Here is a 14,262-nt window from a genome sequence, read left to right as displayed (position 1 = left end):
CCACAGGGCTCGTCAAACAGCCAGCAGAGCACAGCCCTCTGACATCACAGGCTGCTCCTGACCAGGCCCATCAAACCAGGGATCACTAGGCTGTAGTGTGGAGTATAGGGTACTCAGGTTAAAGGCCTGCACAGACTGTATGATGTTAACCATGTAATGCCACGATTTTACAGTCCCAGACAACATTTCCACGTGGTGGGAAAATTCTTAGGTCGTAAACGATTATCGGACGTCTTGACTCTTTCAGTGTAACAGGGTCTAGGTCTGCCCAATAACTACCATTACGTGCCTTCGTAGGTTCCAACAAAGTTCTTGTGTCAGAATTGTTGAGCCTTCATCGCAGGGCTCCCCAACTGGCAGATTTTATTTGCAGAAAGGTTTTTATGAAAACATTTTGGGGAGGGACATAAAAGATTGTAAAAACACCAGCAAATCAGCTCCAAGTGATTATAATTTTGGAAATCTGTTCCAACCCAGTGGGGGAAACCTGGTTGAAATGACGTCTTATTCTGGTCGCAAACTGGTTGAAAATTACGTTTTTTGAAACGTCTTTGTACTGACCAGAATGTCTTTTTCTAACCGCCATATGACCAGCTGGTCATAATTCTGACCACTATATTATGTGTTATATTGTAGCCTACTGGTCATAGTTAAGACCTCATCATTTCTATTGTGTTATTGACTGTACTTTTGTTTGTCCTATGTGTAACTGTGTTGTTTCTGTCGCACTGCTTTGCTTTATCTTGGCCAGGTCGCAGTTGTAAATGAGAACTTGTTCTCAACTGGCCTACCTGGTTAAATAAAGATGAAATCAAATTTAAAAAAAGAATCATAACCTGGTAATGACTACCTAACTACAGCTTATTACCTACACTCTTAGAAAAAAAAGGTTATTCGGCTGTCCACATAGAAGAACCATTTTTGCCATTGCTTGATCTATTTTAAACGTAAGAATATGTTGCAGATTAACTTTAATTGGTAACTATGGAAACCAATAGAAATGTAATGAACAACATTTTCAATATCCAACTTCATCCCCTGCAATACTTTTTACAGTACACTCTTAGAAAAAAAGGTGCTATCTAGAACCTAAAAGCGTTATTTTGGTTGTCCTATAGGAGAACCTTTTGAAGAACCTTTTTGGTTCCAGGCAAAACCCATTTAGTTTCCATGTAGAACCCTCTGTGGAAAAGGTTCTACTTGGAACCAAAAGGGTTATACCTGAAACCAAAATGGTTCTTCAAAAGGTTCTCCTATAGGACAACCAAAATAACGCTTTTAGGTTCTAGATAGCACCTTTTTTTCTAAGAGTATACTGTAAAAAGTATTGCAGGGGATAAAGTTGGATTTTGACCATTTTGTTCATTACATTTCTATTGGTTTCCATAGTTACCAATTTAAATGAATCTGCAACATATTCTTACATTTAAAATAGATCAAGCAATGGCAAAAACAAATCTACACCACCATTTTTCACACATCTGCATACAATAATTGTTTCGTGATTCACCCACAGATATTACATGCATAGAAATACTGGGAGTATATAAAGGCCCCTTGTTTTATTTGATGAATGATTAATAAGAGTGGTGTGATGGGCTAGATCCTCATCAGGGACCTCTGAGCACAGAAGACGATCTGGAGCGTAGTGGCCCTCTTGAAGAGTTGTGTGACGTGTCAGATCTGCAGTGAAAAGAATCAGCGCATTACAACTTTATCAATTCGAGCTTTTATAAGCAAACTAAAAAAGGACATTCTTGAAGAAACTTGGACTCAGCTGGCTAAAAGTATTTTCATGGTACTAGTTGAATAATTTTGTGGCAGTTATAGTTATAGATGTCTTTTAAAAAGTGCAACTTGCTCATATACATACTTAGCGTCCTTCTCCAACAGGGGAATATTTTGGAACTTTCCAGAGGGCCCGCAACACATCAACCTCCTGAGTTTTCTGGCGTTTCATGACACTTACTGTAAGCATAAAAAAATAAATTAACGATTGGCATAATGTGGGCATGCAGGACATAACTAACACACAGTAAAATATATTTAACAGTCAGAATCTACTAAAAGTGGTAGCAAAGGTAACTTTTTATAAACACACCACTCTATAATCCTAAAGACTGTGTCTCGGACAAAAGTTCCCCAATTGAGGCCAGCTTGGTAGTCTTAAAAAACAGTTCAATACAAAAATGTAAGCATGTGTACAGAGGCAATAAAAATACTAAATATTATATTGTTCTCAAGTTATGTGTCTGTCATATCATTCCTGCAACAAACAGTGTTAGACACGGGTGTAATTGGCACATTTCTTCCTCTCCTCTGCACACCTGTTTAAGTGAGTGACAGGGAGAATGAGTAAGAGAGAAACGGGAGAAACTTTACATCACTCACCAAGGGAGGTGTCTGTTGAATCAGGACACAAGGGTTTTGCACCTAAAAAAAAAAGGGGCGAGTTAAAATAGGATTTTATTTGCCTTATTAGAAGCGGTGCCATTTCAATTTGATCCACTTACACTACTACACTCTTAGAAACAAAGGGTTCCAAAAGTGTTCTTCGGCTGTCCCACATTGGAAAACTGTTTTTGGTTCCAGGTAGAATCATTTTGGCTTCCCGGTAGAACCATTTTGGGTTCCGTGTAGAACCCTCTGTGGAAAGAGTTCTACCTAGAACCAAAGGGTTCTCCTATGGCAGGGATCATCAACTAGATGCAGCCACGGGTTGAGCGGATGGTCAGGGGGCCGGAACATAATTAGAAAAAAATGGAACCTGCAAATTGACCACAAGAAGCCCAAACGGATATAATATTTAACTAAACCAGAATCATTTCAAGCGTTGCTTACATTTGTATACGAACACATACTGTATCTCTCTATTAAGTGTGGGAATACTTTGTAACAGATTTTCAAAATGAAAATCACTTGAAGCTGATTCACTGGAGTTCAGAATTTTTTTCTAAGAGTGTAGGATCAGACAATCATGGGCAGCTGAATAGCATGTCTCTTGAGGAATCCAGTCTCAGTGAGATCTGATGCAGAGAAAACCATTTCATGCTCATCAGCATAGCTAGTACAAACCTAGCTCTTACAAAGATGGTTAGTAGGACCAACACACATTGAAGATCAGAATAACAAACATCAACATTTTGCACATAGCTTACTGTCAATGAGTATGGATTTAAGGAGGGGTGGTTCTGCTCTCTCCTTTCCCTGGGATGTGGTAGAATAGATCAGTGGTAACTGAGTGGGTGGCCAAGCACTGCTGTAGAGGTCAAGCATCAGGTCATTGACATGTTTCAGGAGCTGTAAAGTCAGAGATGAATCATGATTAACCATTACCTAAGGTCTTCACTAAGTTGGACTTAGCCTAGTAAGTACATTGACTATGTTGCCCCTCAGCAATCTGGCAGTTAGGCAGACAGATGGAGAGAGAGAGACAGCAAAACATTTACGTTTCTTAGTCAGCAGGCTGGATAACTACTGTACTCCTTTTTGCTCCTTCCTCCATCCTTCCATCCAAGCTAGAAGATTCCTGCAAAAAAGAATATCATAAATAATTGAAAAAGGGTGTTGAGAGGTGCAACGTTAGAATGAGTATTGAGGGGGAGCAGGGGTTGGCAAAATGTATTGCTACAGTAGCCAGCTAGCTACAGTAGCAAATCTTTCCTTGTCGCTCTTCTCCCCAACAAACCGCCGCTTCACTTACAAAAGTAAAACAAGAATGCAGGAGAACAGGGCCTGTCACTTAGCAGTTAAAAAAACCAACAACAAAAAAACTGTACATTTTTAGAAACAACCGTTGTTTTTCAGCTGTGTTGTTGTGTAGTTTGCCAGGCGCTCTGTCCCAACTGCAATATGGAATTCCAATCCAAGTTTTAGCTGCAATTTCTGTTTCTTCTTCTTTAAGGTTTCATGGCAGAATACTGTACACCTATTGGTGTACTTCCACCACCTACTTCTTCTTCTTTAGGATTTGGTTGGCGGATCGCATCTAACTTTTAGGTGCATACACCGCCACTTACTTTGTTGGTGTGTGAGGCCATTCATGGCCTACCTACCTATTACATTCTTGATGTGGTAATACAAAATTGGGTAATGGAAAGAAATTGCCCTGCCAAATGTTGGGCCTCTAACAAAAAACCCTATCCCATTCCACTATTTAACCCAATCTAATCCTATGGCAGACCAATGGTCTGAGAGGACAGAACACTACCACGCAACACCCCCTGCAACTGTTCTGCAGTAAATCCTCACAATCCCCACCACAGCCTCTATTTCTATGACTTCCGAACCATTTCTGCAGTACAATTGACAACCATGGCTATGAATGCTAAAAATCCCACTTTACTGAAGCACACATTCTTCCCATCACTCTCTATTGGTCTCTGCCTACTCACAGGAATCCTCTCAGTGTCCCTCACCCTGTAACCATCTTCTCCTTTCTGTAGTGCTCTAACCAGGGCAATCTCAAACCGGACACCTGTGATCTCCAGCCCCATGGGCACCCCTACAACTTTCTCCTCCAATACTACACATTCCTTCATCGCATGCCCTCCTGTACACTTCTCCATCTAGGAATCTCCCTTCTACACACTGCTGCCCCATGCCCATAATGTTGACACCTAAAACCCCATAGTATTTTTGGAACAAAAGCTCTCACGGGATAACTTACACTTCCTAACATGACGTTGTCGGGCAAAGACTCTACATCAAAACTCAGCAGGGCAGACGATGTCATCTCCGTTTCCTCACACTCTCCAGCGGGTCTGCGTCGCGCTAAACAGTGGGCTTCACATACACTGGGAATCTTCAATTTCAATTGATCCTCCTCATCACTTAATGTCAACCCGTTGTCACATCTCTTGCCCCTAATCGCGTGATCTGGAGTGTCCGCACCCTCTGGACTGAAGAAACACAACAAATCAACACTATTCCACTCCGAGTTGCTCTCACAGTCCCCAACCTCTTCTCCACCCAACGTGACACTCCATTTGGATCAGCAAAAATGCAAGGATCCATTCTCTCCACAAATCTCACTGCCACTGGGCCACAATCATCCCCGCGATGAGGCCCGAACTCTACTGTCCTCACCGCAGGTACTACATCCATACTCTCGTCAGATTCCATCTCTGAATTAATAGAGCACATATCCCTCTTTTTGCACTTGGCGCCAACCTTACTCACCACACCGCTTCTCTCTACACTCAGCTCCTTCTCGACGGTCATCACTGCCACCACAATTAATTCACCCTCACCGCGTTCAATTTCCTTCTGTAGCTCTTCCAAAAGTTCCCCCATTCCATATTCCCTCAAAACGTATTCCACTTTTCTCCTTATCCGCCATATTCTCCTTCAACAGGTCTTCCAGAAGGCTTGTGCAATCCCCCACTCCATATTTATTCAGAACGTGTTCCACTTCCTTCATTTTCTCCATCAACCCCGTGTCTCGGAGCATGCTAGATAAGATAGCTAACTAGCTCTTGTTGTCCATGGCGATATGACAACACTAACCCTAACAAGGTGTGTATCAATTGAACCTTTAGTTTTTTATTTTTCTATTAAAAGGTCCTTATGCTTCCAAACCCGTACCTCAAGCAACGTGTGTTAACGTTTACATTGAACGTTGGGGCTAATAACACAAACCCCCCCCCCCCCCCCCCCCCCCCCCCGCCACCTAATATTCCACTGCACCTGATTCAATTGCAATCAGTCGATATAATCGTCAACTATCATCAGAAATCAAGCGATATGAATCAGACAGTGGGGCGCCGACTGACCCACTAGTTGGTCAAAAGGTTCAAATCAACGTTTCATATCGTGGTGTAGATGTACTGTAGATCGAATTGCACTCAAGAAATGCTCTTCCCTACTATGGGGTTAAAACACTTAAAAATCCATGACGTACTTTTGACGAAGGGAAAGGACATCAGAAGATCTTCTACTTTTAGTTACAGCACAATAAATTCATCATTTCTGCCTACTCGGAAATTCGATATGAAACGTTGATTTGAACCTTCTGACCAACTAGTGGGGTCAGGCGGCACCCCACTTTCTGATTCAACTCGCGTGGTTTCTGATGATTGGTTCTGTATGAGGTGACCATTGCTTTAGCTGAAACTAATATGCCCACCTCCTTATTTAGCTACTGAAATTAAAATATAATTACTGCACGCATTATGCTAATTGCTTGAAAACTTTAATAAAAAATATAATAGTCATATTTTTGGGACTAATTATTGATAATAAATACGATAAAAATGGGGTTTTTGTAAATCCTGGTGGATTGTAGTAGGATATTGAAAGATTACCATTAGAAGCCAACACACAGCAAGCAATCCAGATATCATTAATTAAACAACCATTATTTTATTGTACTGCAGTTTTACTGCATTTTAATGGCAGTGACATTTTGTAAGGGTATCCTGTATTATTGTGGATGTTTATCTTACATGGTGGTAGCCTAGAACAAATGTTATGGAAGTGAATGTACATTTTTCAATTGGGTGGACTGCAATTACAAAAAACACAACCATAGCCTGTAGTAAAAGCAAAAGCATTTATAGAATCCGAGATTCTCTAAATTAGGGACCATCTCTAAATTAGGACCGCAGAGACTGTCACCAATTTCAGCTTTTAATGGCCTAGTAAATTCGATGATTTGGAGGTGAAACATATCACATGTAGTTATTTCATCACCTGCCGAATAAAACCGAGGTAAAGACAGTTTCAGGTTGGATATTCGACGGATATTCGCCTGCAGTTTTCCTTATGTCCACCAACAGCAGTTAGGGACTGTCAACGTAGTGACAAATACAATTTTTCTAATTTCAATAGCTCTTTAACCATTACTCCTAAAACTTTAAAAACTGGTTGTAGCTAACCTGATGGCATAGACACACATTGCACATTTTTTTTTGTCGATTTACATCTCACACTATTTTTAATTATTTATTTAAATTTCAATAGCTCATTGGTCATATGACCTACTGACTTCAAACAAGGTTCAGAATGTCCACTGACTACCCTTTAGTTTGTCAATTTTCATCTCACAAGATTTTACATGAATTTTTCCAAATAAAAAATGTCAATAGCTCCTTGGTCATGTGACCTAGTGACTTCAAACAAGGTTCATAATGTCCACTCAGTGGGCCTACACATTGCACACCCTTTAGTTTGTCCATTATCATCTCACAAGATTTTACATGAATTTTTCCAAATAAAAAATGTCAATAGTTCCTTGGTCATGTGACCTAGTGACTTCAAACAAGGTTCATAATGTCCACTCAGTGGGCCTACACATTGCACACCCTTTAGTTTGTCCATTATCATCTCACAAGATTTTACATGAATATTTCCAAATGTAAGATTTCAATAGCTCCTTGGTCATGTCAATTACACACCTAAGAAGCGTGCAGTGGATATACACCCATATTTCCTAACCTATAGTCATGCATCTTCTATATTGTTGTACATTAATATTAGTTTGACAATTAGGGGGTTCAGTCCAGTGTTGTGTTTACCCTTTCCTTTAACTATAATAATTGGTAGTTCTAAGTACTTATTTTCCCTCTTTTTTCATTTTTCCATAGTATTTAACAGCGGTACACAATAGGAGAGAGACAGATTTCTCCTTTCATCGTTAATATCAACCATGAAGGAAAATGGCAAAGTACGAAAGTCATGTTATTAATTGTCCAAAGCAGGGATGGAGAGTGAGCTAGTGAGGTAGGCTGCAGTGGGTTTGCTGGTCAATACATATACTGAACATTTAAAAGTGCTTCCTCACCATCTTAAACTTTTCAGGGAAGTTAGGAACCAATATACACAGGCAGTTAGGAAAGCAAAGGCTAGCTTTTTCAAACAGAAATTTGCATCCTGTAGAACAAACTCCAAAAAGTTCTGGGACACTGTAAAGCATGGAGAATAAGAGCACCTCCTCCCAGCAGCCCACTGCACTGAGTGCACTGAGACTAGGAAACACTGTCACCACCGATAAATCTACGATTATAGAGAATTTCAATAAGCATTTTTCTACGGCTGGCCTTGCTTTCCACCTGGCTACCCCTACACCGGTCAACAGCTCTGCACCCCCTACAGCAACTTGCCCAAGCCTCCCCCATTTCTCCTTCACCCAAATCCACATAGCTGATGTTCTGAAAGAGCTGCAAAATCTGGACTCCTACAAATCAGCTGGTCTAGAATATCTGGACCCTCTCTTTCTAAAATGATCTGCCGCAAATGTTGCAACCCCTATTACTAGCCTGTTCAAACTCTATTTCGTATCGTCTGAGATCCCCAAAGATTGGAAAGCTGCCGCGGTCATCCCCCTCTTCAAAAGGGGGAGACATTCTAGACCCAAACTGTTACAGACCTATATCTATCCTACCCTGCCTTTCTAAGGTCTTCGAAAGCCAAGTTAACAAACAGATTACCGACCATTTCAAATCCCACTGTACCTTCTCCTCTATGCAATCTGGTTTCCGAGCTGGTCATTGGTGCACCTCAGCCACGCTCAAGGTCCTAAACGATATCATAATCACCATCGACAAAAGACAATACTGTGCAGCTGTATTCATCGACCTGGCTAAGGCTTTCGACTCTGTCAATCACCTCATTCTTATCGGCAGATTCAACAGCCTTGGTTTCTTAAATCACTGCCTCGCCTGGTTCAGCAACTACTTCTCAGATAGAGTTCAGTATGTCAAATCGGAGGGCCTGTTGTCCGGACCTCTGGCAGTCTCTATGGGGGTGCCACAGGGTTCAATTCTCGGGCCGACTCTTTTCTCTGTATACATCAATGATGTCGCTCTTGCGGCTGGTGATTCTCTGCTCCACCTCTACGCAGACGTCACCATTCTGTATACTTCTGGCCCATTGTTGGACACTTTGTTAACTAACCTCCAGATGAGCTTCAATGCCATACAACTCTCCTTCCGTGGCCTCCAACTACTCTAACTGCAAGTAAAACTAAATGCATGCTCTTCAAACGATCACTGCCTGCACCTGCCCGCCTGCCTAGCATCACTACTCTGGACGGTTCTGACTTAGAATATGTGGACAACTACCTAGGTGTGTGGTTAGACCGTAAACTCTCCTTCCAGACTCATATTAAGCATCTCCAATCCAAAATTTAATATAGAATCGGCTTCCTATTTCACAACAAAGCATCCTTCACTCATGTTGCCAAACATACCCTCGTAAAACTGACTATCCTACCGATCCTTGACTTCGGCGATGTCATTTACAAACTAGCCTCCAACACTCTATTCAGCAAATTGGATGCAGTCTATCACAGTGCCATCCATTTTCGTCACCAAAGCCCCATATACTTCCCACCACTGCGACCTGTATGCTCTCGTTGGCTGGCTCTCACTTCATATTCATCGCCAAACCCACTGTCTCCAGGTCATCTATAAGTCCTTGCTAGGTAAAGCCCCGCCTTATCTCAGCTCACTGGTCACCATAGCAGCACCCACCTGTAGCGCGCGCTCCAGCAGGTATATTTCACTGGTCACCCCCAAAGCCAATTCCTCTTTGACCGCCTTTCCTTCCAGTTCTCTGTTGCCAATGACTGGAATGAATTGCAAAAATCACTGAAGCTGGAGACTCATATCTCCCTCACTATCTTTAAGCATCAGCTATCAGAGCAGCTTACAGATCATTGCACCTGTACATAACCCATCTGTGCAATGTGTAGGCCCACTGAGTGGACATTCTGAACCTTGTTTGAAGTCAGTAGGTCACATGACCAAGGAGCTATTGAAATTCAAATGTAAAAAAAGTTTGTTTTAATTTTGAAAAATTCATAAAAACGTGTGAGATGAAAATGGACAAACCGAAGGGTGTGCAATATAGAAGGGTATTCAGTGGACATTCTGAACCTTGCTTGAGTCAAGTAGGTCACATGACCAAGGAGGTATTGAAATTCAAATGTAAAAACAGTTTGTACTTTGTATACGCTCCCTAACTAATTGAACTAGTAATACAAAATGCTTTTCACATTTCCACATGTTTATTAGCTTTGAAAAGTGAATTAATGTCCAAATCGTGAAAAAAGACCTGTGCAATGTTGTGTGCAATTTTTCCAACATCATGACACTTATTTGGAGTCTGTGGCTCAAGTGGTTTGAAAGCTATTGAGGTTTGAAAGCGTGACTATCCGTCGAATATTCAACTTGAAACTGTCTTTACCTCAGTCCGAATAAACACCTCAAATGGCCCTACTCCTGAAAAAGTCAATCTGGCCAGATAAACTGAAGTGGACTCAGCCCGAGTACCATTAGCCGGAGCCCAGAGTAATATGATTCTGCTGGATTTGGGAAGAGCTCGGCCCACATGAAGCAAAACTATTACATCTGTTTGGGCTACTCGCAGTCAATTTGCAGTCTACAAATTATTTGTAATTATGTTCCAGCCACCAAAACATCCACTCAAGTAAATATCGGCTCGTGGCTGAATCTAGTTTATGATCCCTGCTTTATCGTGCAGTGTGGCTGGTGTTACGAGCCGATCCCGGTGACTGACCAATAAGAACATGGCTGGCACTGAGTATGCACTTAATAATACAATTATTGTGAATAGTCAGATTAATATAAATTGTTCGATTTAAACTTTTACATGCTTTAAAAGAGGAAGAACGATTCCCCTAATAATCTTGTTTACATGACACTTCTGAAATCAGGCTACCTGATGGGAGTTTGATAAATGCAGAAATTCAGCAATCAAAATAAACCTACCACAGCGATCACGCTAATTTTGGGAATCCTGTTTGATTCTGATTTGATTCTGAGTTCAGACATAACGTTTGTATGTGAAAACTATTTCTATGATGCATACTTTCAGTTTTTCCAAACTCACTTCACTCACTTAAAGGGAAGCTTGCGCTGCAGGTGCTGGCACATGTGCAGATCAAATACGCCGTTGCAGTTGACATAGCCTCACAAGCCAATCGCAGAATGTGACCACAGAACTGAAGCAAATTGTACTATCTGGCCAGGTTAATATCAAGATTTTAATATGGTAACATCGCACATTAATAATGGTAAAATACTGAATCTGACATAGTGTGGGAAGGCCTTTAGGGGGAGATGAGCTCAAAAAGCACACAATAACAACTCACTGAGGAGAAAAACAGAGAAACTTACAGAAACACACTAACTTCTCACTGAGGAGATTGCCCGTAGCCAACATAAACATTATGTGGAGGTCTAAACAGAATAGACTGCACAAAAAAAGCTAACACTGAAAGGGGAACCCTTTTTACTGCTAGGTAGAACCCTTTGCAGAGGGTTCTACGGAGAATCCTTTTATCTTTGAAGGGTTCTTCCTATAACCCTCTGAACGGTTTCACCAGCCTTATTAGCCTTTAGAAACTCTTTATGACAATACATTACATACGGTATATCATAAGGCCTTATTTGAGAGTCTAGTTGTACCCTAACACAGAGATGCTAGAGTGACGATATCCAACAATTGGAACGTTTAATCACCCACATTCAGAACGACTGCATTCAGAACTACTGGTCCCCCTTCCCACGGGGGACAATGACAAAAAAAATGTATGAAATGTATGCATTCACTATTGTAAGTCGCTCTGGATAAGAGCGTCTGCTAAATGACTAAAATGTAACTGAAGATTGAGTAACCTACTGTAGACTACCCAAATCATGTAAACTAGAATAACTATCTCAGTAACCATTGCAATAAGTCCAACTACTAACATATTAGATTAGTTTAGGAAAATTAATGTTATTTATCTTTATTTCCCCAGTATGAATGCGATGTGGAACTTTTCCATACCATCTGTGAACCTAAGGTAGCTTGCCGTGCCATAACCTTGTTCACTTGCATAACCGAAGTGATGCAGCTGTGCGGTCTTGATTTGACCAAACTTCTCAGGCATCATACACCTGTCAATGTGGAATCTGGACAGCTGGTCCAGCTCTGAGTGCCATCTCTTCCATGAAAGAGAGTGTTCTTCGGGATGACTTTGTCCCAGCCACACTTTAGCTTGCAGAGCGCTTGAAGAATTTGCTTTGCCTTTAATACGAATGGGGCGAGGAAACCTAATGGATCATAAATTATGCTAACATAATTAAAGAGAATACCTCTTCTTGTAAGGGGTCTGTTCTTGACAATAACTCGGAAGGTAAAACACTTCACTTTCAATGTTCCATCGGATTCCAGGTGCTCTTTCAACAGGCAGCTTTTCTCTGTCCAGGTCCAGTTCTTTTATCTGCTTGGCGTTGTGTTCAACAGGGTTAGAAGCCAGCACAGCGCGGCTGTTGCTGACCCACTTGGTCAATTTGAACCCACCCTGAGAGCACACATCCTTGAGGTTTTTTCTGAGAGCTATGGCTTGTTCTTCTGTGGCCACTGACTTGAGGCAGTCATCAACATAGAAGTTGGACTTGACTGTTTGAATCACCTCTTCATCGTACCTCTCACAGTTGTCTTCTGCAGTCTTTCGCGGTGCAAAGTTGGCACAACTTGGAGAGGATATAGCACCGAAAAGATGTACCGTCAATCTGTACTCCTCCAACCTTTTGTTAGTATCACCGTCCGGCCACCATAGGAATCGCAGGAAGTCTAAGTCATCTTCATGGACACGTACTTGATGGAACATTCCTTCGATGTCTGCCATCATGGCAATGTGCTCTTGCCGAAATCTTAGCAAGACTCCTATAAGCGTGTTTGCCAGGTCAGGGCCTTGAAGGAGTTCACTGTTGAGAGATGTGCCTTTATAGGATGATGAACAGTCAAACACCACTCGTATTGTTCCTTTGTACTTATGGTGAACGCCATGGTGTGGTATGTACCATACCTTCTCTCTGAGGAGCTGTTCTTGTGGTACCTTCTCACGTAACCTTTTGTTATCACCCCTTCCATGAAGCCTTTGTACTCTGCAGCATAACCTTCATCCTTCTTGAACTTCCTGATAATATTTAGAGCCCGCTGCTCTGCCATGTCACGATTGTTTGGCAGGACTACATCTTTGTTGCAAAAGGGCAACGGTAAGTAGTAGTGACGGTCTTTGAGTGTTATGGAGCTTGATACTATCTCCATAAACTTACAATCCTCAGCTGACATCTCACTTTTCCCTTCATACTCTCTCTCATGGAAGTCATGGTTGTACTGATTTACAAGAAGAACCCCCAGGTCGGCCATTGAGATACGATTGGCCATCGCCGTAGGACGCCCAGATTCTTCTGCCATGGTATAATTGTTAAGAGGACCGTTCATCACCAATCCAAAGAGGGTTTTCACTGCATACGGTCCGTTGCCTTGGCTATTTATGATTTGCCAGGGTTCCATTGCCTTTGGAGCATTTACGCCAATCAGGAGTTCGACGTCGGCATCAGTCTCCTTCAACTCAACCTCTTTCAGGTATGGCCACCTTTTGAGATCTTTCTGAGTGGGAATGTTCTCTCGCCACTGGGATCTTATTCTGGGTGTAGACCTTTGGTAATGCAAGAAATGTGTCACCTTCCACATTGCCAATCTTTAATCCAGATATCTCAAAGATCTTGGTAGGACTCTCCTGTCCCATTGTGCGTAGCAGAATTTCAGTCTCACTGCCTTTAGCTTTCAGCTGCCTCATGAGTCTCTCCGTACAAAATGTTGCTGAGCTACCAGAATCGAGAAACGCAAAGGTTAACACAGACTTGCTTCCATTTGCCATCTTTACTTGAACTGGCACAATTGCAAGTGCACAATCTGTACCGGCCCCGGTATCTTCACCAGCTTCCAGTGAAACAAGAGCACTGCTGACAGTCTCCTCCCGCTTTACTGCTACACCACTCATATCTGCCTTTTGAGATCTAAATCTCTCTCTTCCTTCAATGTGCAGGATAGCGGTGTGCTTTCTTTGACAGCTCTGACAAGTAATTCTACTTTTACATTCTTTGCTTAAGTGTCCTCTCATTAAACAGCCAAAACAAAGGCCTTTTGATCTCAGAAACTCAACCTTGGATTCGTGTCGCTGTGCCTTCACTTGTTGGCAGTCAACAAATAAATGCTCACCAGCACAAAATACACATGAGATTCTGGGAGCATCAGAAGGTAGGTGCCTGGTCTCTTTACTTTGAATGTTTGTTCTTTCAGAGGTTTTTCAGAGTCGCAATCTGCCGCTACAGCTACTGCAGTGGCAAAGCTGCTTCCCCTACTCTTGGACTTGAACTGCTGTTTAGGCTTTTAAAAATGTTTTGTTGGACAGGGGACGTTGAACATCTCCATACAACGGATCCTGCAATATTTTGGCCTGTT

At 41.8% G+C, this 14,262-nt stretch overlaps 1 protein-coding gene and 1 long non-coding RNA gene across 2 annotated transcripts in view; one reads left to right on the top strand and one right to left on the bottom strand.

The window, feature by feature from the left end:
• LOC115202941 (neural-cadherin-like) overlaps positions 1–14,262 on the top strand; it is a 202,342-nt gene that overhangs the window by 14,981 nt on the left and 173,099 nt on the right.
• Positions 1,502–3,527, bottom strand: LOC115202942 (uncharacterized). The gene is made up of 5 exons (XR_003880087.1): positions 3,450–3,527; positions 3,159–3,300; positions 2,392–2,433; positions 1,874–1,968; positions 1,502–1,683 (listed from the first exon to the last, which is right to left on the bottom strand). It is a non-coding gene; the product is annotated as an uncharacterized LOC115202942 (long non-coding RNA).

Source organism: Salmo trutta, chromosome 12, assembly GCF_901001165.1.
Source record: "Salmo trutta chromosome 12, fSalTru1.1, whole genome shotgun sequence".
Classification (NCBI taxonomy): Eukaryota; Metazoa; Chordata; class Actinopteri; order Salmoniformes; family Salmonidae; genus Salmo; species Salmo trutta.
Note: the sequence above shows the minus strand (reverse complement) of the source record. Positions and strands in the feature narration are given on the sequence as shown.